Source organism: Strix uralensis, chromosome 15 (genome assembly GCF_047716275.1).
Source record: "Strix uralensis isolate ZFMK-TIS-50842 chromosome 15, bStrUra1, whole genome shotgun sequence".
NCBI lineage: Eukaryota > Metazoa > Chordata > Aves > Strigiformes > Strigidae > Strix > Strix uralensis.
Genome location: NC_133986.1, coordinates 1,063,557 through 1,091,371, shown reverse-complemented (window position 1 = coordinate 1,091,371; position 27,815 = coordinate 1,063,557). Strand labels below are relative to the sequence as shown.

At 37.0% G+C, this 27,815-nt stretch overlaps 1 long non-coding RNA gene across 10 annotated transcripts in view; it reads right to left on the bottom strand.

Annotated features, from left to right (window-relative positions):
- Positions 1–27,815, bottom strand: part of LOC141950292 (uncharacterized) — a 304,169-nt gene that overhangs the window by 182,065 nt on the left and 94,289 nt on the right. For 5 of the 10 annotated variants that reach the window (XR_012630981.1, XR_012630978.1, XR_012630983.1 and 2 more), the window contains 2 exons: positions 26,219–26,636; positions 20,372–20,456 (listed from right to left, as the gene is read on the bottom strand). This is a non-coding gene — a long non-coding RNA (uncharacterized LOC141950292). The remainder of the gene's footprint in view (positions 1–20,371; positions 20,457–26,218; positions 26,637–27,815) is intronic. The other 5 variants (XR_012630985.1, XR_012630982.1, XR_012630984.1 and 2 more) reach the window with 1 other exon arrangement.

Sequence of the window (27,815 nt, the reverse complement as noted above, 5' to 3'; positions counted from 1 at the left end):
AGTTCATAAATACACTGTAGAAGATTCAGTGAAAGAGTAAGAGGTTATTTTTGTCGTAATTCTCTGGATGTGCACACAACAGATGATGCTGCAGTTTTGTAAAAACATTAGAAAACGTGTGGATCTACAAAGACAGTTAAGGATTTATTTTATGCCACATCTTGCAAAGCACAAATGTCATCCGTTACAAATCTTTCATGCTGTAGGCACTTTTAAAGGGAAGAGAAGACATACACTCTGCTTATTGTTTCTAGTATAAACATAAATAAATAAACTGTCAAATAACCACATGGGTAAGAGAAAAATAATTTCTTATGCATAAAGCACCAGACTGGGACTAAGAATATATATGTACATGCACACAGATACATAGCTACTACTTCAACTGGTTGCACAAACCTTAGAAATGATAATGACAAGTTCTGTCACATAGTAAAACTATTAGGTTAAAATAAATACAATACATGTTGTTCATTGCTGCTTTGCCCAATTCAAACCTTCCAGACACATGACAAAGAACAATGCAGAGAGACTGATATTTAAATAAATTAAAAGAGAAAAAGAAAGAAACCACTTTGCTGAAAGTGATTGGAATTCTACCACACACTGCACATTTCTTAACAGTTGTTTAAGATTCAGCTTTGGAAGGTGACAATGAAGGTTGTATTGAACATATGTGTCTGCACAGGGGTGACTGTTGAAGGATTCAGTCTGTCTCTTTGGAGAACTGGAAGAGTAAAGACAAGTACACACAGTAGTTTTTTGCTTTGATATTTTTAAAGCTACCAAAGTTTTGTTATGCAAGAGACCTCACTCTCCCTCTTCCCATCCCCACCATACACAAAGCGCCATAGTTATTGTATAATTTGCACAGCACCAAATCCTGATACTTTTAAGCTAATGGCAGAATTCTCATTAATTTGAAGAGAGACAAAAATTGGTCCATTAACAAACTACAACTGTAAACAAATAAAGTGAATGTGTCCTCAAAGTCAGAAATAGGACTCAGCTAACGAACGTCCTGGAGAAGATGAGTCAGTGGCAAACACTGCCATACCAATGTGAGGCTCTCGAGTACCCCACAACTTGTTATTTTTCATTTCAGTAGGCAGTCCTCTGTGGAAACTAACCTGGATTGTCTCAGTCTGCTAAGCAAACAAACAAAAAGTTTTAAAACAATAATGCCAAAATAGCCCTACATCCTTCAGGTTTGGAAATTCAGAAGATTCTCTCCCATAGCCAAGCACTATTCAGCACCCACTGAGACCAGAAAATCTTTGACAGCAGGTCACTGATGGTGTACAGCCCAGCCCCAGCCAAAATTAAAGCAGCTCTCAACTGCTTTTAACCCAGTATCAGTAGGGACACTGGTTCCAAACATACCTTGCCCTTGACCCCCTAGGGAAAGCTAGGATGTCAACTGACAGCACATCAACCACTTGACAGTAACAGGCTGTGTTCATATTCTAGTACCATAGAAAATGTGAAGCAGATCAACCACAGTGATAGTCACATTGCATTTACTCAGAGGTCAGAGTATCTGTGTACATAGTTATCATGGACTAATTGTCGCAGTATCCATTTATCTATTGTATTGAAAGCTAAGGTGCATTCGTGTGCACATAAGTCTTAAATCCTGAGCGAAAAATTTAGAGAAAGTTCTTATCAACCCATTTCCTACCAGTCTCCAAGCCAGAGGATCTGCTCTTTATGCAACTTGGCCTATATATAGAGATGGCAGCCATGTAGAAAACAAGTGGCTCACAAGCAAAGGGAAGCTGACTCCCTCCAAAAGTAATACAATATAAACAAAGCACTCTGAAGAATCCAGTCCCCCCACAGCAAGACTGAATGAAACAAACTAATACATCCTGATTTTCTTTGCCCAAACTGTAGACAGCATATTGTAAAGGGATCTGCTGTTTAAAACTTCTTAAGAGTTGTTAGGCAGAAGAACAAAGAGTTACAGCAGAGTCTGAACCCTTATTTGAAAGGTCTTGCTTTTGTAAGTACTTACTCAGTGCTGACAAATCTATTGGCTGTTTAGGATGACCTTAGCAGGTCTATTTCTGGGTCGTATAAAGGTAAATCAGTGCTTTTCTGCAGGAAACAGTGAGTTAGTAAAGGCTCTCTAAAACGGCATAAAGTAAGGAAATTGGAATACTGAAAGAATTCTTCATTAAAAGCAGTACCAGATTGTATTGTGATCATCAGATACCTAAATGTCATACCAGTCTACAATAAATTTCTGAAAGTTAGACAGGTAGATGCCTATAAAATGATTAAAAGCTATAAAGACCAGCAGACTAAATTATCTGATATTACCTATCGTCAAATAATGTGTGCTGCATAGATTTCATTACAGAAACTATTACAGAAATTTTCTAGAACAATAATCTCTAACATTGTGTTGTGTGAGTATACAGAAAAGTTTGAGGAAAATAAACAGAAGCTTGTTTCACAGAGATATGTTTTGCCTTATCTTGGTTGCATTTATACCATTTTCAAGGCATATTCTTTATATCCAAGTATGTTCTGTTGTCATATTAGCTATGTAGAAGGAAAAGGGGAGTAAATAGGGAACAATTCTTACAGTTTTCTCTTCCAACTCTACATCCTTTTACAGTGCATGAAAAAAATTCAGTTCTTGGAGTAAATTTGCAAGGATATTATACTGCCTCTTCCAATATTCTTTGGGAAATAACACTTTTTGTTAGACAGTTCACACTGTACTGAGTTTATAATTATTTATCCTGTGTGTATTCAGAATGTAAGCTAACAAAATGTCTGTTTTGGCCCATCAGATATCATAGGGTGCTTGCTCTACTGAAGAAATTAAATGCAGTTGAGCTGAATGCCTGATGGTTGATTAGGCTCACATTTTGCAATTTATTGAAACAAACAGAATCAGAAGGAAAGTATAAACAAATTAATTTTACTTCTAAGACCGACAAGTCTATACTGATAAAGCAGTAAAGCTATGGTAATATTAATAGCATAATTAAACCATAGTTTCAAAGCCTGATATTATTTTCAATTATTTGAAGGTATACCAAGCCTGGAATGGAGGCTGTAATTTTGACACACTTTGATACCAGTCATTTTCATTAATTATTCAATAGCAAGCTTCATTAGGCTTTCTGGAAAGTTGACCACTGTGTGTTTGTTTTTTTCTAATTTTAAGGATGTCCTGGAAGAAAAAAATATTACGTAAAAAAGAAAAAAGGGATTTACACTAAATCAAGTTCTGCTTTTTGAGGCGAGATAGCTACACTGTATCACTCTCTGCCTTTTGTGATGAATTGATCCTGCATTTAAAGTCATTAAACTTTGTCACTAATTTTCAGTGAGCTTGGAATAGAACCTTAATTCCCAAAGCAACAAACCCTGAAGCTCTTCACAGTCAAGAATGAAATTTGCAAGGATGGGACTGGTTTTTCACAGCAGGAAGCTTTTAAATTCTTTATCAGAGGAGAGCCACAAGACTTACTGCATTCAGAACAAGACAAAAGATACATTTCAGTAAAAAGAAACAAAGAAAAATAAGAAACAGAAAGGAAACAAAAATGATGGGCACAGGGAGAAAATGGAAACAAGAAGAGACAAACAAATTAAAGAAGGGGAAAACCCAAAACTTTAAGTGGCCTGTGAAAAGCAGAGAGAACTATACTACAGGATCAGCACCTACTTAAGCATTGTTGTTTTGAGTACTCTGAAACAGTGCTGACCAATTAACTGACTTTTCACAGAATCACTGGTGTAGAGAGTGACCTCTGAAGTCATCTTGTCACCTGCTTGCTCAAGCAGGGACACATACAAAAGGTTGCCCAGGACCATGTCCAGAGAGCTTTTTAATATCTCCAGAGATGGAGACTCCACAACCTCTCTGGGAAACCTGTGCCAGTTCTCAGTTACCACTGTCTTTTCAAAAGAAAGGTTTCTTTTCAAATTAAAATGGAGGGGAGTCTTCCTTAATGAAAGTATTGTTGAAATTGCTTCACGTGAATGAACAAGAAATGTTTCTTTTCAAATGAAACAACTTTCAAAAAAAGACATGTTTTGAAATATTGCCACTGTAATCAAATTATTTTGTGTTTATATGAAAATTGATATCATAATTATGTCCTGAATTATTACTTTAAAGTCAGAAATCACATTAAAAAAGGCCTTGACTGTCATTGAATCATAGAGTGTCCCTGGCTGTTGGGTAATGAGTATGAATTTTCAACTAATATTGAAGAAGAAAATGGTTAAAATGTTAAATATTAACATTTTTCATTAAAAGGTCAGTAGCAAAGAAGAAAAAAAGTTCACAGGAAACATTCTGATCACCTCTAAAGCAAGTCAAGAAATCACTCTCTGTACAACTCAGGTCCACTTTGTTCATTTTCAGCCTGAAATGGAGGTCTTCTCGAGGTAGTGACCTTATGGCCTACAAAAAGAACTTTTCAAGGGGTGAGAGTTGCCATGTATTCAGTCTGGTTTTGTTTCCTTATTTTTTCATGGTCATAGAGTCACTTCCACCATTTGAGTCCTCCTTAATCTCTCATTTCCTTCACCATATTGGAAATAGTCTAATTCAAATGGTTTAGTCTTTTCATAGACAGCCTCCATGAAGAACATCTACGGAGGTTTGGCTTTATCCTACAGCCTCTGGAAATTTTGCAAACTACTAGAAGACTGGTGGGGGGATGCGTCTCATCTCCGCAGCTATAAAGAATATTTCAGTTCTTGTTCATATTATCCTTTAGGTTAGCACACTGAATATATTAGCTTACATTAAATAGAATCCAAAACAGTAAGTGACAAACTCGTAATCAGCTCTATTAATATACATGGAAAGCCACAGGATTATAAGCAATTGTTGAAAATTAAGCATACTTATCACATTGCTATTTCACAGTCTATCCTTTTCAGCTTTGTTGGCTCATAGCACATCTGAGTCCTTCCTAAAGAATATTTGCTGATCTTCACACAAGATGGGTGTGAGAGACATGAATTACAAGATTAGTCAAACTGCACAATAATCTGTCCAGAACAGGATGGGAGATAAATACCACTTCCTTAATGCAAGTGGTGTTGAAATTGCTTGACTCGAATGAACAAATTAAAGCAAACTCCCGCAAAAGTTCATTTTCAGGCAATTCTGCAAATTATTGCTGATGACTATGTAAGTTGCTCCTGGCTGCAGATTTAGTTAATAGCAATGTACATGATATACTACGTGTGGTACCACCAGACACCAAAGTTCAAACAAGGTTATGTGGCAAGACGACATAAAGTTCTTTTCCCCCTTTCCCATTTACATACCGATAGCTTTAATTCTAAGGCAATGTTACATTTCTGTTAGATCGTTAGGTGTTGGTATGAAATAGTGGAATTCAGAAAATAAATTATATGGCTATCTTACGGAATCCTTTTGAGTGAAATGAACGAATACATTTCTTACTGTCATTCATCCCAAAATTTAAAGAAAAGAGCGGTGTGAAAACCTAGACATCTCCATACAAAAATCTCTGTAAAAGAAAAGATTACATCTCTGGCTGATGTTAATAGGCTTGACTGTCACTCTGTTACACCAGTTTTAACCAGATTTCACAAAACTAATATGCTGACTCCACAAATATGTAGATTTAAGCTTAAGATTTAAGAAGATATTTTTAAAACACTGAACTCTCTTCTGCTGACAAGGTGTCTATGGTCAACAGCAAATTTGTGGAATAAAACTTCAGCATAGTATTAGAAATAGGTGCTATGTTGATTGCTCATGTAATTCATCAGCAGACAAACAAGACTACACTGATATCATTAAGATAGCTAAACGGATATTCAAGGCTTCAGATCTAACATTCATAATCTGTCCTGCCTTTTTAAAAATACAGTAATATAAGCTCAGCAACAAATACCATTCATCTGAGATCTTACAAGCAGTTCCTTTCTCCCCTTTTCCATGCGGTCCCACTTTTCACATAACATCATGCCCATGCCACTTGGGAACCATTTAATGAACTGGTTGGTTTTATTTGTCAGAAAATACGGGATTATGTTGATTTTTATGGATTTTTTGTTTTTCAGTTTACCAAAGGCAAAAGTGAGTGAATGACCCGTGTGTGGCCATAAAGAAAGATATCGACCTGCAGGAGTGGGGAGAAGAGGAAAGCACCTGGTACGGACAACAAAGGCTGGTTCTAGGGATGGACAAAGCAGGTCCTCGTCTGGTGCTCTGGAGTGATGGGAGCAGCACACCGCTCAGGGCCCAGGGCCTCAGCCCCTCCACCACAGCCCGAGCCAATTCCCTCCCTACTCCTGCCTTTGCTGCCAGGGAGGGAAAAGCTACAATGAGTGAAACAGGAGCTCAGCAAGGAGCAGGGATTGAAAGAAAAGACTGCTTCCACCAGTAAAATTACCCTCCCATTCCATCCCTCAACACTAGCATGAACATGTCAGGCCCTGTCTTTCCCCTCTCCTTCCCTCAGGATAGCCAGGAAAAAAAGTATTTTAAAAGTCTTGGGCTGCCTTTAGAGCAATCCCCCTTGAACCATGGAGTTCAAATCCCCACTGTGCCACGTTCTGGTTCTCCGCTCTCACTCTTATGTTGAAAATGTCAGCCTGATGTAGTATAAGAAATATTTTAACATCTTGAAAATATTCAAAGCATATGAAAAATATTTTTATCTGCTTTCGTTTACCAGGGGTCCTGCATTATTTCATCTCACTTATTTCACTGCTTAATTTAATACAGCAAAACTCATTTTACAGGTCGGAACACACTAGTCATTTCAAACAAACATTCAATTACCCAAGCTAAGGATTGTATTCTCACAAGTCTTCTATATAAGATTAAGAATTTGCATGTTTATTCAAAATTCATGTTTGATTTCAAATGCATAAGTTTGTGGAGGAAAACTTTTTTTTCCAACTATGACAAGGAATAACTTCTCCACTGACAGTAAACAGAAAAAGCCTGTGTCTGAAATTCAGAGTAACTGTCAAAAAATTACTTCACCACATGCAAAATCCCACTTAAGTTGCAGTAACCATCTTACTTTACTGTAGTGCTTATCCGCTTACCTGCTGTTAAAAGAAAAGGTTTGTTTAACCTAATCCTCTGATCTTTGAATCATGACAGAATATCAAGTCTCAAACCAGTCAGTTGAAAACCTGGAATAATTTATAATTGGAAATGCTTCTCTGCATACATCATTTTCTCCTCAGACATTGAGGAAAGACAAGCAGAAAACCAGCCTTGTTTCTAACAAATCATGCCCAAACTAACAGAACTCAAATGATCTCTCTATGGAGCACATAGGTAGCTGTGTTGGTTCCCTTACAAACATTTCTGGAGTGAAGTAGACAGAAGATTTTGTAACAAGGAACCTAACGTTTCCTAAAATATTGGTGCATATTATTGCGAAACCAAACAAAAAGGTGTAAAAATATCAACAGAAATACTGTTTGTTAAAACAATTCAATCATTGTGTCATTTTCTAAGAATAGGTGTTGACAATAACAGAAGTTGAAAATGGTAGCAGAAATAAACTGGGAAGTGTGATTAGGCAGTTATGAGACATTTTCTCATAAAATTGGAATTTTAATAAAGGGTTTTCCTTTCAGGAAAAAAAAACAAAACAAAACAAAAACCAACCAAACAAACAAAAACCTAAACAGACCAACTTTATAAAGCTACCACAACATATTTATATAAGCAGGTTTATTAAAATTATGTTTAACATTTCCCAAATATCTATCATCCTAGATAAATGTTCTCCTTGATCTGTTAAAATTGACAGAAGCTTCAGAGAAGACTGAGTTCCCAATTTCTTCTAAGCACACAGTGAAAGTTCTAAGGAGACTACTCTCTGTAGGAGAGAGGGCAGGATGTGGGTCAGGATCCTTCACCCCACCCCACTTACATATATTAAGGAAAACAGACGTACTGACAGATCAAGTGACTTACAAAACATGACAGTTGTGGTGTCTTGAGATATTGACTCCAGTGTCTAGAGTTTGGGCTAAGAAGCCCCTGATATTCCTGTGTCTGCTCATCCTGCCCATCGCGTTTCAATTCCCTCCTCTTTGCTGTAATGACACAGCTGTTTCTGAAGCCATGCTGTAAATCAGGTGATTGAAATGATCCAGACTAAATATAACCTGGTTTGTGTTTGGAAAAGGTCTGAAAGGTCTTTATAGCTTTAGTGGTAGTGGAAGGGGAAGAAAAAGTAGGAGAGGGAACTTCAAGCTTTGACTGAAAATGTTACCTATCTAAATTTTAACTGGACAATTCATAGCCAGAATATTTCTGCATCTCAGCTGTATGACAGTTCCCCTCCAGCCCTAAGCCTTTCTAGAAAACAGAGGGAGGATAACTAATTCAACTGATCATCACTTCTCTATTCTGAACAGTCTAGTCTGGTTTGACACAGCTACAACGGATGTCCTTAGACAAATGTCAATCTACTCAACCCCATTTTTAGTATTCCTTCTAATAGCAATATCATTTTCAAAGCTCTGACTATAATACAGTAATGTCACATATTTTGAGCATGAAACATGCTACAGAGATATCAATCTTTTAGGCCAAATCAGTTCTGCAGATCTCTTAGGGCAGAACTGATATTACTCAGATGCTTTGGGTGTCGCTCAGGAAGAGCAGCAGGTCCCAATGGAATTCTAAAAGTGCAAAATGGGAACACAGAAAAAACCTGAATCTACAATATCAGCAGTTATGCCACTGTGAAGGGAGAATTTATACATTCTTCATCCAAAATGCATAAACTCATAAAAATTTTCAACTGCTAACTCACAGCAAACTTGTTTAACCAAAATTCCTATCTTATAAGGCTCCCTTTCTAACCTAGGGATGATTTCATAGCCTCCTGCTCCATTGGGTTTAAGATTCCCTTGGCTGTAAAGATTTCTCTAAGCTGCTTCTCTTCATGAGCAGTAGATTGCAGTGGAATAATTCCTCTGCAGTATTTTCTTAGTAAAAAGGTCCGCAAATTGATTTTTCACCCTTTGCCCTCCCTTTCAAGATACAAATGCAAAATAAACAAGCCAGACTGACACTGAATGTATGTATATCTTGTTCCTCAAGTGGCTTTATAACAAGGCAACATAAACAAAGTATTAGACTTGCATTAATAATAAAACCTACATGAAGAGCTCACAGAAGCATTGGAGGGTTTCACAAAATTTCAAATAAAAACCCTCAAGAATTTAAAAAAGAACACACTTTACTAAACTGGGAAACCTGAGAAGAATGAAAGTATTTCCTCTCTCTTAAACTAAAGAAAGGAGTTAGATCTCTTGTTCTATGGGAATCCTAAACAGCAAAACACTTCACTATGATATTCTTCATAATATTTTTGCAAATCTGCTTGCACTATGTACGCTCTGTACTTAAAATATTTCATCCTGCCACTATAACATAAGAAAGAGTGCAATCTCAGAGGAAACCAGGACTCAAACTATTAAAACATTTCATACATTTAAAGAAAATTCTTAAATGATACCTAGTATTCTTTTAGTTTTGCCCCGACAGGCGTGGAAGGGCCATTCACATGCTTTCCTTCACTTTGCCAGTGAACTGTCTCATTTAGATTTCTCTTTCATTGATAAGTCCCAGTAGTCAACCCTGTACCCTATTAATAAATTCACTGCAGTTTCTGCAATATCATTAGGTGCCAGTAATTGCCCAATTTATAGCAGTAGGTGCCCTAAAATACTGTGAACCTTATGGTTTCTAATTATTTACCTGAAGCCAAATTCTAGTGTTAAACCCAATACAACATTTTTCCAGTACTAATTTTCACTGTAGGTATTTGCTATGGCCAATAACCAAGCTGCTGATCTTTAGTTCCCTTCCCCACTACCAATTATTTTTACTCTCTAGGACATCAAAGGCTGTGATTTAGAGGCACGGGGAGCATATGAAATATATGCAGGTTTTAAAGCATGTACTCACACCAGTACTCTACACCCAAGCAGTCTTTTAAGTAGGTGAGAAAAACAGAAAAAGGAGGTTTGTGTGACCAATTAGAAATAACCAACACTATTCAAATATTGAATGAGCATTAGTTACTATGCACTGAAAAGTTTGCAAACCAGAACTTATTCCTATATATTGGTAATTATAATTGAAAGACTGTTAATTTCAAGAGAATACTGCACTCCTACACAAATTGCAAAAAAGGAAAAATTATGTTAAATTAGTTAGCTATAGGATAAGCTATGAATTATTTACTAAGCTTCATTCATGTGCATAATTCTTCACAGTCAAGCATGCAAATCAGATCAGGTAATTCCATGCAATCATATGATTACTAATTTCATATGCAATTAATTCATCGGTTGCAGTTAAATACTGCATCTGTAGTTGCAGTATTGAAAGGTACAAATATATTCTCGTTTATGTATTTTACAGACAGCCAATACCTTTTTGGAGTCTAAGCAGATACTTAGTATAGAGTTTTAACACCCAATTTTTATAATTCAGATACTAAGGTCATATGCTCATAACAAAAGTTTTCAACTAACTGTAGAAGAGTACTTGCAACTTCTATCTTTCTTTGGTGTGTAAGGCATAAATGGTAGCGTGTTACAAATCAGAGGGATTTTTGTTAATGTCAGATAACGTATTTCCATATTCGTTTGAGAGATGGTGGACAGCAAATGCAGAGTAGCCTTTTACTTAAGTCCTAACAATTGCCACCATTAAGACTTAAGTAACAATCAAATTGCTGCTGCTATATTTGGTAGATTGCTAACAAAGTTTTCTTCTGAAATGTTCTTTTAGCTTCTTATGTAGGAAGAAAAGTATACAGTATGCAGAATTTCTGCCGATGCTTATAGTCAACACTCTGTTCTTATTTGCAGTTTCTAGGACTACTGGAGCAGCACTAATTTCTTCAAATTGAAAGGAAATAGAATCCAATTTGTATATTTAAACAAGAACATGCACAATTTTCTTTGAAAGCTATTCCAACAGAAAGAGCATATATATACAAATATATCTCTATTTTAATACAAAAACACAGGCATATATATTCAATTTCAAAGATTTAACAAAGCAAAGAAAAGCACAATCAATTTTAACTACATATTTTTTATGTAATATTAGGAAATTTTAGCCTGCATTGAAAGAATTCTACTTTTACCTTTTCCAAATGTTCACTAAAAGCCATGTGAATTTTTTTAGTGGGACAAAATAATACAATAAAAAGAGCAGCATAAATACTGTGTTTCTTTCTCAAAGACTTTCCTATGCATCCTATATGCTTTCAGTTGACATGGGTTAGGATAATTTTTTTTCCTGTATCACTTACACCTGTTATTTAATTCAAATTCCAGGGATCTAACACAGGGAAGCACTAATATATATGCAGATTATGTGAGATTATGAGTCACTGTATTGATTTTGATGGTACTAGTCATACATTTGTGTAATGTTTTTTGTAGTAACTCCAATTCCTTTAAATATATTGTGGTCTTAGCCTCAAGAAGTCTAATGGCACCAGAAAAGCACATTGCTAGAATAAGCAAAATTCATTATACCTACTGAAGATATTACTAATTGAAGAAACTAATTATTTTTTATGCTGTCTTATATTTTTACTTGGCTTTAATCTATCAGCTTTTAAAAATACATTTAATTTTACTGCATTTTAGGCAGGCACCTACTGGTTTGACATTCAAAAGAATCCCTCAGACAAAGAAAATTTTAGATACAAAAAATTATCCCTTTGATAAGCCTCATTGCTGTGTGACTGGGCAGCCACACAACCCTTACCAGCCAGGCAGCCATCACACGAGACAACTCACAGCACTGGGCAGCCTGCACAGCTGCTAGTTAGGGAACTCTGAGTTCTGGATAACCACAGAGCTGCTCAGCCAACTAGCCTGACATCCTTGTTTCATGCCAGCTGGCTCACCTGTCATTTCCCTTCAAATATTGATGAATTGACATAAAATACATGTCTGTTAAATCAACATTTTTCAAGGTACTACTGTTCTGCCAGAAAAATCATAACTGGATTTAAAACTAAGTGCTGGAAAATAATTTCAATTTAATTTTCTGATTTAAATCAAAACATTAGTGAATCCATCCTTTTTTCTCTAGTAATTCTCTCATCCCAGTTTTCCTTTGTGTCAAATCACTTCTTTTCTTTGAAAAGCCCTTCAGAGGAAGCAGGAAATACAAAAAACGTCTTCTAGGGCACAGTGAAGGAATGTTCTCTAGTTTTCATTTCTTTCCGTGAACACCCTATATTAAACACCATTCTGCAACCCTGAGTCTGACCATGTAGTTCCACATTTATCTTAAGATACACAAAAAGCTTTCCTGGCTAACAGTGAAAAATATTTTCTTCTTTATCAATCCCTAAACTATCAATTTCATGCATCAGCTGGGTAGCTATGTAGAGATAGCCTTTCTTGACTTTTTGTTGTCCTGAGGAAGAGAGTGTGAAAGCTAGTCATCTCAAGAAAATAGTTATATCACATTTGGAATCACTCCTTGTCAGAATGGAACACTTAAGGTTCAATCAGCCTTTCTGAAATTGCTCTTAACACAGGTCTGGACAAGTTAAAAACAAGTAATAAAAATTATTTTTAAATTTTAAGAACAGATAACAATCATCACATTATTTGGGAAACAAAGAAAGGTAAAACCCACATATTTTACAAGCACTTATATGTGTGCTCAAGTTAGATCACTAGGCTTCTCTTACTCTACAAAATGTAGTTAACATGCTAATAGATACTTCACATCATTCCTAGCTGAAGGCTGTGATATGCATCCAGTCCTATGCCTTTCATCCACATTAATGGAAAACAGTTCAGACCAAGCAGCCTAAATTTTATCTATTTTTGGTAGAATTAAAATAAAATTCCTCAGCTTTCCATCCTTCTCCTTCTCACATCTCCCCATCATTTAATATACAAAAACCTGAACAGGCTTTATGATTGCGGTCCATCTTTTTCTCTCACGTGCAGCCTTCCACTTTGGGGACTGTGAGATAATATTGGTCTGAACTATTTTTTCCTCTGTCTGCTCTGACGGACAGAAAACTTAGTGAGTGCATGGGGGAAACCAGCATTCTCTTCCCTTTATTATGTCCATCCGTCAGTCTTATTCCAGCTAAGATGGAAAAGCACTATTTGATAAGAACTGTCCATATACAGTCTTGCCACTTCTGTAAGTGCTCAGAGAAGAAACTCTCTATAATAGACATTTGTAACTACAGTGTAGTTCACTACAACCTCTACAGATGCTGAAGTGTTTTTTTCTGGCAAAAACAGAAATAAAAGCTTAAGCAATGAAATTTCCCTTTTTTTACAGATTAAGTAGCAATATACTGTTATGCTGGTATCAAGAACCGTCAAAATATATAATATCTGTACATGATGACCATGTTAATAAGGCCATTATTAATCTTTTCCCCCATATAATACATGCAAGGGAGAGTAAAAGCCACACCTTTCAAAATATTTCACTTGAACTTTTGAGCATCAATCCAGTAAACACATCTTTACAACATAGGAATTGTTCCATTTATTTTAGTTATACATGTTAAACATCTTTTGTTGAATTGGAAACTTGGACTCGCAACTTTTGTTATCAACATCCCTTTCACTGGTTATCAAATAGCTCTGGAATCTGGCAATTCTTTGGAGAACGAATCTGATAAAGATAATCACTTGCTCTGGAGAAGAAGACTGCTGGGTTTGCCTCTATCACATGTACTGCATGAACCCAGTTAACACCATTCTGATATTACATTTCCAAGATACACACAAACATTTTGTTAGCACAGGCTTATCTCTGGCTCAAGGCCTAAATGTAATTATGGCTCTAGGGCAGAAATGGAAGAGCTTTCTTTAAGCATTGCAATGGTAACGCAGGCTGCCGACTGAAAAGGAAGGTAGGGATCTTGACAAATAGGAAATACAAGAACTTACCAGGCAATAATGGCATATCATAAGCATGTCATGCAGTTTGTTTGTATAACAGCTAATGGAAGTTTTTACACAGCAGAGTCCCTCCCTCAGGAGTCAAAAAGAATAAAACTGACTACTAATCAGAATTTCCCATCTTACTCAGAAATCTAAATAATAAGCTGATGTGAAAAGCACTTATGTCATTAATCACAGTTAAAAATAATTAAGTATGCAATTTGCTTTTGAGATGCATCTATTTAAGGTGATGTTATACTTTACTCTCAAAAACCTTAAAATTCTCCCCATATTATTAAAAAACTTAATATCGGAATTTTATAGGCAGGGAAACCTATGATTGTCCAGGAGAGGCAAAGAAACAAAATTAAATGCAAAGAAATGGCAAAAGCAGTTGTGAAATTAATCAGTCAAATAGTTTACATTAGGATAAACAATTTTGCTCAGTGTGGACTCAAAATGGCAGATGACTTTAGTTGACAAAAACATTGCTCGAAAGATATTTCATTAGGCATTAGGCACTTCCTGTGAATCTTTGTTTCTACACGGCAGAACTTCATCTAAATCACAGCAGTGTGGGCAAGTATCCTGTGCTCCCTACTCCTACTGCTGAACCGTATGTATTACATGATTTTTCCTGCAGTGCACTATGAAGTGAGTACCAGAAACAATTGCACTCCAAGACCTTTACATCCTGCAAATAGGCAGGATTCTTCCTTCTGTCACCCCTTGACTCACTTCACTGGCAGAGACACCAACAAGGGGATTTAACAGAGCTGTACACCACAGCACTGACTGCTGTAGATTTTATGAAAATTAGACACTTTACAACAAATGGCTTCGTAAGGTAGCCATTATGCCACCACATAGCTACAGATGAGTTCTGAGCCTCAGTGAAAGACATTGCCAATGTCACTTTGGAAACTGAGATTTAAACTAAGTTAACTTCAACACTTTAACATAGTATCTGACAGTCAGGGTGCACAGCGTGTTTGTATACACTACTATGAATCTTAAGACAGAATTTTATTGTAGACAGTTGACTCAGGACAGCTTATCAACATCTTAAAAGAGGTAGAGAAGAAAACACAAAGCATCCTCGGAATTCCAGCTTTCTGATCTTATTAGGCTTTTGTTATGAAGAAAGTCTGTTTTAATGTATTTACTTAAAAATGTCTTCGCAAAGAAGAATTGGATGAAAACTATATTATCTAGAGCGCCATCATGAAATCTGTCTCCAGACAAATCCATCCAGTTTATCTAGTCCTCCTGAAACATTTATTATTACTCTGAACATCAGAAAAGGAATTCCTGATTGAGGGAACTCCCAGAATAAAGTAGTACAGAGAGCAGAAAGATCTTGAAAATCCAAAATAAGGATTATAACCCTGCACAGCAAGTTCATAAATTGATAGGGCCTACCTGACAGTGTATTTCACAAGTCCAGAAAGGTTGTCACCTACTGTATCTGAATAATTCAGTGTGCAAAACTAACTCATGAATGGTGGTGATGGAATTATACCATTTTGAATTATTGGGTGGGAGACTCTATGAATTCACCCAACTGCAGTGGAGAATAATTATTGTCAGTCCATTTAGGACAAAATCTAATTCAAAAAATCTAAAAGTCACAAGACTTTATAGCTACCACACCTGACCTAATTTCTGTAATCTCCCAAATTACACATACTGAGTAAACCTAGGCACAAGAAGAGTTCTTGCAATTAACTTGATATTTCAGCAGCTAGGTTACAACCTGTTACAACCTTTTTATGCTGTCGGTTTTTATGCTATGATTCTGCTTGCTGCTTGTACTATTGTCTGTATACTGAATACTGTGTCCTTTATATGTTTTATTTAGCAATACTAAATTTGATTTAGTAACAACTTGCTAAATCATACTGCATAGTACATATTCAGAACAAGGTTTACATGAGATTGGACAAATTAATGAAATGGAAAGCCACTGAAGATAACTGAAATCATATAAATCTGGCAAATTGCTGAACAAAGGGAGAGGAGTCAGAGAAGGGTCTACTACAGCTTTTGCTTATTCTTACAGCCTTCAATTTTGGTCACAGATGCTCATGTGAACTTTCAGTCTGGCACAACAGAGTCATTCCTATTTTCTTAAATGACATGGAGGAAGAATGAAAACATTGCTCCCTTTTATCACCTCAGGAGTCATCACAATCTCTCATTCAGTGATCTTCAGTGTCTTATTCCCAGATCTCCCAAAATTCCAGCTTCAGTTCAATTTTTAAAAAGGTTGACACTCTCAGTCAGGGGAAAAGATATTCTAAATAATTTTACCATTTAAGTTTAAAGCATTTGAAGCTTGCCTTATTGCTGCTTTCCATGCTTTAGTTTCAGCTGCTGACCACTCATAATTAAAATACTCAGGCCTCTTGTGATTAAGTTAAATAGCTTTACTTGCAGACTACTGGCAGTTGTAAAGTATGCAGCAATTCTTTTTTTTTTTATTTCTAATTAAATTTCTTAGTATAAGCCACATTTGTATAATCAAAAAAGGAAACACTTAAAAAGACTACATTTGTCAGGCTCCCTCTCTCCAAAGCAGCTACATATCTAGGGATGAAGCCACATATAGGAAAAGGTCCTGGGGGTATTGGTCGACAGTTGGCTGAACAGGAGCCAGCAGTGTGCCCAGGTGGCCAAGAAGGCCAATGGCATCCTGGCTTGTAGCAGAAACAGCGTGGCCAGCAGGGACAGGGAAGGGATCGTCTCCCTGTACTCGGCACTGGTGAGGCCGCACCTCGAATACTGGGTTCAGTTTTGGGCCCCTCACCGCAAGAAGGACACTGAGGTCCTGGAGCGTGTCCAAGGAAGGGCAACGAAGCTGGTGAAGGGTCTGGAGCACATGTACGAGGAGCGGCTGAGGGAACTGGGGTTGTTTAGTCTGGAGAAAAGGAGGCTCAGGGGAGACCTTATTGCTCTCTACAACTACCTGAAAGGACGGTGTAGCGAGGTGGGTGTTGGTCTCTTTTCCAAAGTAACAAGCGATAGGACAAGAGAAAATGGCTTCAAGTTGCACCAGGGCATGTTTAGATTGGATATTCGGAAAAATTTCTTCACCGAAAGGGTTATCAAGCACTGGAAGGGGCTGCCCAGGGAAGTGGTGGAGTCACCATCCCTGGAGGTGTTTAAAAGACATGTAGATGTGGCACTTAGGGACATGGTTTAGTGGTGGACGTGGTAGTGCTAGTTTACGGTTGGATTCAATGATCTTAAGGGCCTTTTCCAAACTAAATGATTCTATGATTCTATATCTGCACATCTCCTAAATATTTCCTTGAGTTCTCACTGGCAAGCTCAGTTGGAAAATGTCTGCAGGGAACAAAAAATGGTTTTTGTCACACAGAAATGTTCAAGTGGTTTATTTTAAGAATCTTCAGTTCAGTAGGTTGTGCTTTTAAAGTCCTTTGCTAATAGTCCATAGAAGTTTCTAAGAGCATTCACATTCTTTTTTTTCCACTTATTGCTAATTGCTATACTTCAGTTTTGTATAGAAGTGCTTGACATAATGATGCTATTGTTCAGTGTAAGGATGTCATTTCCAGAAAAAGTTGTATTTACCGAGGAAGAGGCACTTTACCAAAATCTAGATAAAATATGAATTTAATTGTTGAGATCTATTTTTCTACAATCTAAATTTTTATATCTGCAATTCTCAAATCATTTCAGGAAGAACGCCAACATCATAAAATACAGGAAACAATAATGAGAATCCCTCTTGCCTCTGTGGTGGCACCTTAAATTATTTTTGATGAACGAGGCAGACTTCCAAGATTTCCTTTTCAAAAATCCAAGCCAATACTCAGACTGAATAAAATCAGGCTTGGCTCAGTGGCAGGCAGTTGCAGTCTGGGGAAGAGCCTTCAGTTTCCCTTCCCTTTCCCAGGACACTTTTGCTTAATAGCACAAACCCACAGGACCCAGACGGTTAGCTCACAAAGCCATATGCTTTTTACAATCTGTGGGAACCATATGAGTATTTAACTAAGTGCTATTCTCCTTTAGTCAGCTTCCTAGTCCCAGATTTCTTTAGCTTTTCCTTCATGAATATATTTAAATCTAAGCAGCTTTCCCTTGTCTGTCTTGTCTTTACTTAGCAGTTTAGTAATTTGAAGGACAGACTATTTTTTTTTTAACTAATTTTTTCTTTTTAAAAGAGCCACCGATAAGTACATGTTTAGAAGATGAGAATAAAATCCGCTTGTGTTGTTCATGTCCAACAAATGAGAACATGAAAGGGCACATCCTACATTTGTTTCTATCTTTGCCACAAGAAAGAGAAGCCAGCATTTCAGTGCCTTGTTTACCTCTGAAAGATGGCAGTAAATGTTATTACTGTGACCTTTTGGATGTTCCTCAACTTGAATTGCTGGTCATTCCCTGTTCTTCCCATTTACAGTATCAGTAATCATCACAAGGGCATGTGAGCCAAAGAAATTCAAAATAGCCACTCAAGATACAGAATACTAGTTTTTCATGTTTAAATATAATTTATATTTACAGTTCTTTAAAACTTCATAGCTCTCCATTGGCTTTGTTAGATGGTAGTTTTGTTCTACATAATTTTTGAAGCAAATCACCATCAGGAACAGCATTTAAGCTGTTCTAACATGTGCTAGGAACATAACTAAATTATATGATTTACCTCAACCTTTATTGTTCCTCTACCATTCTGACCTTAGATTAAATAATGAATTAGACATAGAATTATAAGTCCTTGCATTCACTTTGTTTTGTTTCTTACTGATGACATTCAAATAAATTATTTTTTCCATTGTTACACTTCATCTCACAAGGATTATATACTGCCTTTGTCCTTCATTTTTCCCCACATTGTTAAACTTTTAACATATTTGGAAACAAAGCTTATTTGCTCAGCCCTACATACCTCTAAAATTATAACTGAAAAGATCTGAAAACAAAACTAAACAAAATCCCATTGTTTTGTCTACAAATAAGCATAGACTGATCTACAGTGAAATATTTATGAAATAAGAAGCTGATGTTCATCTTCTCAGAAGTGCACCAGGACCAATGATTCACAAGTCAACAGAAGATGGTAAATATGTACAGCTTTTGAAAATGTATAAACTGGTTCAGTTCTGAACACCCAGATATGGCTTCAGTTATACGGCATTCTATGGCTCTGATCACAGAATAGAAATGGATCCGTTTTAAAGAGCTTAGGGAAAACCATAAAAAAAAAAAAAAAAAAAATCTTAGAATTAGTAGGAGTTTCAGTTTGTGAAGAAGCAGCGTCACAACAGTATATGGCTCAACTGCTTTCTTGGGGAAGAGAGCAAATCCATTTGTAGCATCAGCAAGATTTAAACATAAATAATGTTTCTTTGAATGATATACTGAGTTACAGCAAGCAGTGGCAAATAACAGTACTTACTCCCTCAGAACTCTCCAAATGAGCACTTCACACACCTACATTTTCTTCCCTGTATTATCCTCAGTGTTCACACAGGCCTATGGGCTATATCCTAAGGTGTTAGCAACATACAGTTAACTAAGCTGCCACATCAGATTTGAATATTTGCATTTCTCAGCACTGCCAGGAGCAACATGAAGGGTTCCTGATTAGAGTAATACAGTGAAACTACACAAAGGGAAGACTGAGGGGACATTAACAGGTGAACAAGCAAGAAGGCATGTTCCATCAGTGTCAACAACATCACTCTGTAGTTCCCTTGCACAAATTTACTGCACATAGGACAGTTTCTCAGACCTATAGGACAGTTTTTCAGACCTATTGCTTTGTTGCAATCTTCATCCCTTGGCAAATAAGGAATAGATTGGTGGGAAACCAAGGAAGGAAATAGGGAAATAAGGAAAAAATGGTGAGAAACAGTGCTCCTTTTGACCAACTAGCTGTGGTCAGCTACAAATAGCACTGAAAAAAATCAAGTTTGTGTCATCAGTAAAGTATGTATTATAAAACCTTATCCGCTCCCACAGACTGAATTAAACAATAATTGTATTTGAGTCTCATCCACATCTATAAGATTTGTCCACAGGTATTTAAAAGAAGTATAACTATAATTTTAGGAATAACTATAAATTGTGAGGAAGGAAGGACAGTTCATGTTACCATGAAATAAAATGGAAATGCTATACCAAGAAAATAAATGAGTCTGAAATAATACAGATGGAAGAGGCACATGTGCTCTTCCATTTTTCTCTGGTAATTGGTCGGGAACTTTCTTCATTTCATTCATGTCAATTATTCTAAAATTTCTGCTGCCATTACTGGCCATGAGCAGGGAGCTGGTGCGTCCAAACTGTCAACAGCTCACAGCAGCAAGTTTCTAGAAAATAACTTCAATTCTTAATTTGAGTCTGGCTCTTAGTTTGATAAAGAAATCTTTCCACTTACCTTGTTCCTATTTCATCCTCTCCAAGGAGCTAGGAATATGCGAACCCTTCTGTGTCTTGTCTCTTCTTTAATAAGGAGTAAGTCTCTATGGGGGAAAGAAACAACATGAATTAGATAGGGACAAGGATAGGAAGAAGTCCAAAGCCACTAGAAATTTGGAATTCGGAATAAAAATCTCTCAGTCCATACAGCTATATATCAAAAGTGCATGCTGTATAATTAGAAAGTCAGCTCATCATTAGATCTGTATTGTACAATGGAGCATAAACTGATTTTTGTATAAACCACAGAGTATTGGATCTTTTGCTCACAGGTCACCAGAACTGAAAGATGTCTGGTTCAATTATTTCTCTGAGATTTTCTGCAGATATTTCATAACCCATAAATGTCAGTTATCAAAGTGCAATTATATCACCTCCTTGCCAATGTCAGCATTTGTCCTTATCAGCATTACATTCTCTGTCTTGCTCCAATCCTTTTTTCTTTCCCCCCACTTTCTCTTTCTTATTCCTTATTAACCCACAAGACAGCAATAGTGGACACACAAGAAACACTGATACATTGTCACCTGGACAAATATTTTGAAAAGAGCTTTCCACCTAAGCAACGGAAGTGGGTAAGTACCACTTCCAAAAGACATTAGGTTCCCAGGTGTCCATCTCACCCCTCTGCAGGAAATGACTGCCTCCACACCAGAGCATATCAGAGTACATGCATGCAACCCTGCTCCCCAAGTTCACCGCATAGCATAATAATACCAACTTCACATCAACTGAAATGCTAAGCTGTGAATGAGGGGGGCAGAAGCACTGACACACAGCTCACTCTTCTGGGGCAGGAACTTCTGGCAAGGACAGAACTCCTAACTGCTCCCACTAAATCACCCAAGTCCATCTGTCAAAGTCCCCAAATTGCCTGGTATGTCTCCAAAATACTAGTCCAGATTTTGGAAGCAGAATATCCAACAACCACAACACCCAAAGGAAGCTTCTCTTTAGAGCTGTTAGCTCAAATGCTGACACCATGACTGCTACCAGCACAGAGACAGCTTTGAGCTAACTTTGGTACCTTTATAGGACAGTGAACTAAAAAGCCTAAATGCCACTGTCCACTGAGACTTCAGTTCCTCACTGCCTACCTGAAAAACACAGCAAGTTCCTAAAATCACTGTGCATTTTTTGAAAAAGAAAATACCTCTAGCTACGAGGAAACACAACTTTAAGCAGTGAACATTTCTTAATGAAGTGTCCTAATGTGCACTGTGGAGGCAGGGGGAAGGGAAAATGGAGGAGAAGAGATCTATAAGACTTGTTACCCTCTTTTTCCTGTCTCTCCACCAGTTTTAGTCTGCCCTCACTGCCCTCTCCTCACACACCCTTTGGGACAGGCAACTTTGACTACACTACTTGAGAAACAAGTCATGTAGAGACCACATGCCTGCAGGCTGGTAGATGTAATGTGAAAGGGGAGAAAAACTTCCAATTCTGTAGGACAGGGAAAGATACCAAGAATTTCAGGAGACAGGCTCATCCCAAAATGGCTGCTCTGCCTGTATACACACCTTTGAACTTCTGCAGGGTAGGAAAAAAAAAAAAAAAGAAAAAGTATTTCAAACAATAAAGTATTTCAAACAATAGGAATCTGCTTAGCTTTCAGTATAGGCAGTTCCTTTATATCCCAGAAGAATATGCTGATCTAAACAATGTTTTAAGAATTTTTAGGTTTTGTCACAGATACAGTAGGTATAGACAAATTACACCATTAAGACATTTTTATTCTGCAATAAAATCTGAGTATTTAATAAGAATTAGAACATATTCTATAGCTGATTGACTGTATAAAATCTTTTCAACGTTACTCTAGTGCATTTCTAATGCAGAGATACTTCTTGAAATAGACAGGAGAAGAGCAAGATAACACTTGGACCAACTCTACATTTACAATCTGTAATTAATCTCACTCATATATGCCTAAATATTTACGGATATTTATTTTTCCTCCACAATACTAGCCAGTTTTATTGAATGGAGACAGATCACCTTCAGAGTACCTAAAAAACAAATGCAGCTTAAAAAAAAAAATCTCTGATCTTATTCTGTAGTTATAACATATTAGGTCTGACTTTATACCTCAATAAAGCCATAGAAAAGTGTTAACATTACTTTCCTGGAAAACTGTGAATCAAATGTCTTGCTTTCATTAGCTCAAAGCTAGCATTTGCTAATATTTTAGAAAAGATAAACTTCAAAAGATTTGATTCAGCAAAGTACTCAAATACGAAATCCCAATTCATTGGTACCAGAGTAAACTACACAAAGAAATACACATCTTTGCATCAATTCCTAAATATAACTAAAAGCAAAAGATACACATCTAAATGCCTAAAAGCCCCTTTGAAATACTGAAAATGATAATATGAATGCTCCAGCAGCAATTTTTACATGTAGTCAAGTGAAAACATTTTGACAGATTTTTTTAGAATGTTATTCAATTTTAAAATAGCTTGTTTTTGAAGTACAGCAGATGCTGCAATCTTAATAGGGTATCACTATACACATTTAACCTTCTTCTCTGTAGTCTCAATGTCCATTCCTAAAAGGAGGAATTTACAGGAGAATTATTAAAATGTTTTGGTTTCAGTCTTGTGGATAAAAAAAAAGTATTTGGTAAGACAGCATTACCAGAATGGCCTTGAAATGTGTTTAAAGATTTTTTTTTTTCCCCGTATATACATCCATGTGCATGAACAGAGACACAAACACGTATGTTTTATAAGGCCTAGTCACCTACCGAGCTTGCTGTAGCTGCAGGTGCCTCTCAGAGAACCATATGTAACTATAGCTGTACACCTGATAACCAAACCAGTATCATCAGGAACTTCCTCTTACAACAGCTTTGATAGAAAGCATGATTAATATAAAAGATTAGAAGCAGACTTAATCTTTCCTTCTCCTTCTGATATTTGTTCACATAATTATAGGCTATCTAGAAAGTAATGTTTGTTTCTCTTTCCTGGATGTAGCTCAGCAGATAAGCAAAGCTACAAGAGCTCTAAAATGCTAGAAGAGGATAACTACTAAAACACAAGTTCTGCCTCCTGGTACACAAATACTTTTGGGGTTTTTTTTTAAGAGCTTAAGTCTAGAGCTTATCAAATTGTTGCTTTGGGTAGATCCCAAATCTCTGACACATCAAATATGTGCTGTTGTTCAAGGGTGCTAGAAAAATTCAAAGCAGACTTCAAATCCTAAAAAAATAAAATAAATCATCCTTTTACACAGCAGTTCCCAAATAGCGTAGATTTGTATAAAGAGGTTTAAAGATGAACCATCACTAGGTTCTCCTATCTTTACCTTTGCTAACCAGCTCTGACTGGTAGTAAGATGTAAGGTGAGTTTACCAGCAGTGAATCCACTAGAAATGTCCTAAGGTATGCAGAATATGATGCCATGAAAAGGCAGCAATCCAGCATTTTCTAAGAATTAGGCCTCTAAACAGCATCTCAGAAATGATGTTCAATAATCCTGGCACACTACAGCACAGCCCACAGGCCCAGGGCAAAGGAAAGAGCTGTAATTCCTACCTTCCTAGGACTCAGCACCTTTGTTTGCAGTCTGAGCAGATACAGTGGAAATACGGCCCTTCTCCACCACCTTCTTTCATAGAATTTGTTCATGGGCAAACACAGGAAACAAAGTGGCTTCTTAAGCCTTGTGTCAAGGAATACCAAGGACATAAGAAACAGAAAACTGCTCTGTCACGATGCTCCTGTTCTGTGAATAAATGAAGAACGAAGATTCTGAGGCTTTCTGATCTGGTATACTTCTATGGTTTTGCACTCACTGCAAGGATTTTAATTAAAGAGAAACCAGTAATGTCTCACCCTTTGTCTACATTATCATTAACCTGCTTTCTTTACAAATTAAAGGCACTGAAGCAGATTTTTTTTTTTAAATGATGCTATTAATTTCATTCTCTTGGATCTTTTACCTTTCTTGCACAGATTACTTGACTGCATTACTTTTAGTCTCACCTCTCCTGAGAGATGATCCATTAAGTGAGTTATTTTTAATAATACTGCTGCTGTCAAATGCTTCGGTGTGAAATTTCTTCTAAAGCTTCTTCAACACTCACAATCCCTACCACAAGAGAAAAAGTTAGCATATCTGGATCTGGAATGGTGTTCAAAAGGATGCTATCAACTTAAAACTCATACTGAGCCACATCCAGGAAGTACGAGTTTCTCTCTTCTTACAGTATACAAAAAACAGAAGCAGAGGACTGAAAAAGAATGACCACAGAAGAAATCAGAGGAAGAGTACCAGGGAGGAAGGAGCATGCAAGAGTAAATGAGGAGTTGAATGAAGATGAGCTGAGAACAGATGATGAGAATAGAAAATGGAAAATAATGCATCAGGAATGTGGAAATATTGAAGACAATTAAAAAAAAAACCCAAACCCAAAAACAAAAACCAGGAAGAAATTGGAATGTGGAAACACAAGACAAAATATTTCCTCACATTGCTGATTGGTTGTAAGTAGTGATTTTTTTTGGTTTGACATATTCTATAAGCAGGACTGAGTTAGGGGCATTCCTCACCTATCCTTCAGAAGTCATGTATACTATACAGAGAAAGGATCCCATTACATTCTGTTACCTTCCCCATACCCTATCAGATCTCAGTTCTATGAATTCCCTTCCCTTTCTCTCTTTCTTATAGTTCCCCAAACTATGTTGAGTGCCCCACAATAAGAAAATGCTCTGGCAAATCACAGCATGGCAATTTAGACAAACGTGCCTGACTAATGTTTGTCTAAAGCAGTACTATTTCACTTCTGCGTTGGTCATGCACAAACTGAACAAGTGCTAACAGGTCACTCAAGATGGATCTCGCATAAGAAAAGCTACAAAGCTTGCCTGCAAATATGTGTTTGTCCTGCTGCAGGTAATTTTTAAATTTTCTGTTGTTTATTAAATACTGCATGGAACAGATCAAAAGACAGAGTAAGGGTGTTTTAATCAAAATGAATGGAAGAAAGATGCATATCCGTGTCCTGTGGTCTGAGGCTAGATGCATATACACTCACATACCTGAGGAATAAAGCTCTATACATTAATCTAGAAGGGCAAAGCTTGTCCTGTGGAATGTCCCAATACGATTTCATATTGATTAGTACTGTTACCACAGTGTTGAAAAACTAAGGGCTTTTTTCCCTAATTTGTCCCAAAGAACATTACTGTGTATATTTGATCAAAGCTATTTCAAAACTCAGTCTCAGTTTCTTCCACTTCAGGTTCTTGGAAAAAAACATGTAAACTTAGAGCATTCCAAGTCCTCAAGTAATTCAGTTGCAACATAAAAACCAGAAACAAAGTATCTATATAATTTGAATAAAGGAACTTTTCAAATAGTTACAATTCATTTTAAGAATACACTTTTGTTCACATATGCATAATCTGAAATTAACACCTTCTAGAAATTCCAGGTTATTTGGTGCATTTACAGTATCAAGCAGTGAAGCGCAAAGAAGGAGGGGTGGGGGTTTGATGTGCTGCACTCCATTATGGCTCCAGGACCATGTGTCCACACTGTATCTTTACCCACAATGAAGTTCAGGCCACTTGCCAATCCAAGGCTCACCCTGTGCATGCACAGAGACAGCTCGCTGCCGGAGCACCTTCATTTACACCACAGGCAGAGTAGCCTGAATGGCAACCCAGTACCTGACTTCAGGTTGGTTCCAGCAGGAAGAAAAACATGATGCGCCCTAGTGCATACAGTCAGTCTTGTACAGGCAAAATGTGAACTTACACCTAAAAGAACCCCTCTAGTTCACATTACTCACCCCTAGTGACCTGCAGTTCTTGTCCCAGCTCTCATCATCAGACAATGCCATCAAAGACAGAGGCTGTGCCATTTTGACAGCATGCTCAGCACAACTTCCAGTCTGATTTCTGTGAGGAGAGGTGGCACCTGTCAATCTGAGTGACAAGTCATCCAAAATTGTAAGCATTGCTCTGACACCAATGCCTTCTATGAGGTTTAACAAATAACTGTTTCAGCTTTCTCCTGGTAAAAAGTGATGAATTATCCTACAAGAAGGAATATGGGCCACTAGGAAGTACATGCCAGTGTAATTACATCACTTGATAGATCTTGAGAAAACAGCGACTCTCTTCTGAGTAGTTTTATAGTACTTTACACATTCAGAAGTCTCTATGTATGTAGAAGGACCCAGGGGCATCACTGCTTGTAGTAATTTCCTGTAGTGACAAAAACATATGTACAGCAACCATGAAGGAGTTAAAACAAGATAAACTGTAGGGTTACACTGGAAGTTGTAACAAATTAGGACCCAAAGACACACAAGCCAGTGAGAGTCAGAAGCTTCTGAGGGTCATGCAAGTCTCAAAGTTGAGCAAAACACTGTCAGGACTAAGCCCTGCTGTCAAATATTCTGAAGATTTCCTAGGGAAAGTATGTGGCTGGTTTCCTGAGTCTCTATTTTTCAGTGCATATTACAAGATACTAAATGTATATCCAACTTAGACCAGCTGCCTTCTTTGTTTTTCCTCTGGGACTATTAAGGATGTGCCAGTGGCTACAAAATGTTGCTTAAAAGACTTAAAGTAAATTCCTGGTCAAATATTAAGCTTCATTCATCCTCTTCCTATGATCCTTAAGCAAAAGAGGGTTCCGGAAAAGTCTTTTGGGAGGCATAATAAAGACCATGCAGGCAATAACAGAGTTGATAAATCATTTATGAAAAAAGTAAAGGGAGAACATTCCCAAATGCCAATGCAAGAAGCATTTCCACTAACATATGAAGCATAATAAATACACTCCATTCTGAAACAGACAATTAGATAACTGCTATACCCAAGCATGCACTACAGGGGGAAGATGTGAATTATGACTGGCAGAAAGCAAGCAATCCAGGTCATTCAGCTTGTTTCTTTAAGAGGCAAATTTCTCACTGAAAAAATAGGAGTCTACCTATCTAATATGATACAACTCGGTGGATGAATTCAAGCTGCTTGAGAAACAGCCTCAGAACTTCTTGACAAAGACTAATGTGCTTTATTAAATAATGAACCATGCACTTGCCTTCTTTCATCAAATGAGTAGACTGATGTTCATCTACCAATACTGTCCACTCATAGCAATCAGGAGACATGGGTTGTTATTTTCATTAGTTAGAATTTCCTTTATCAATAAAGCATTTTTTCCACAGGGAGTAAACAGAGTAATGACAGCGTCATAGGAATCTCATTCTTATGAAGCTCAGGTCTTGCAGTCTCAGGTGGTATGCTTTAGCATACTCGCACCAATTTCAGTCTTGCCAGTTCACTCCTATAAAGGATCCAGCCCATGATGTTACGAGGTCATGTTAACTCCAGCTAAAAGAACTGGCCTTTAAAAAGTTTTGGCTGCTTTCAAAT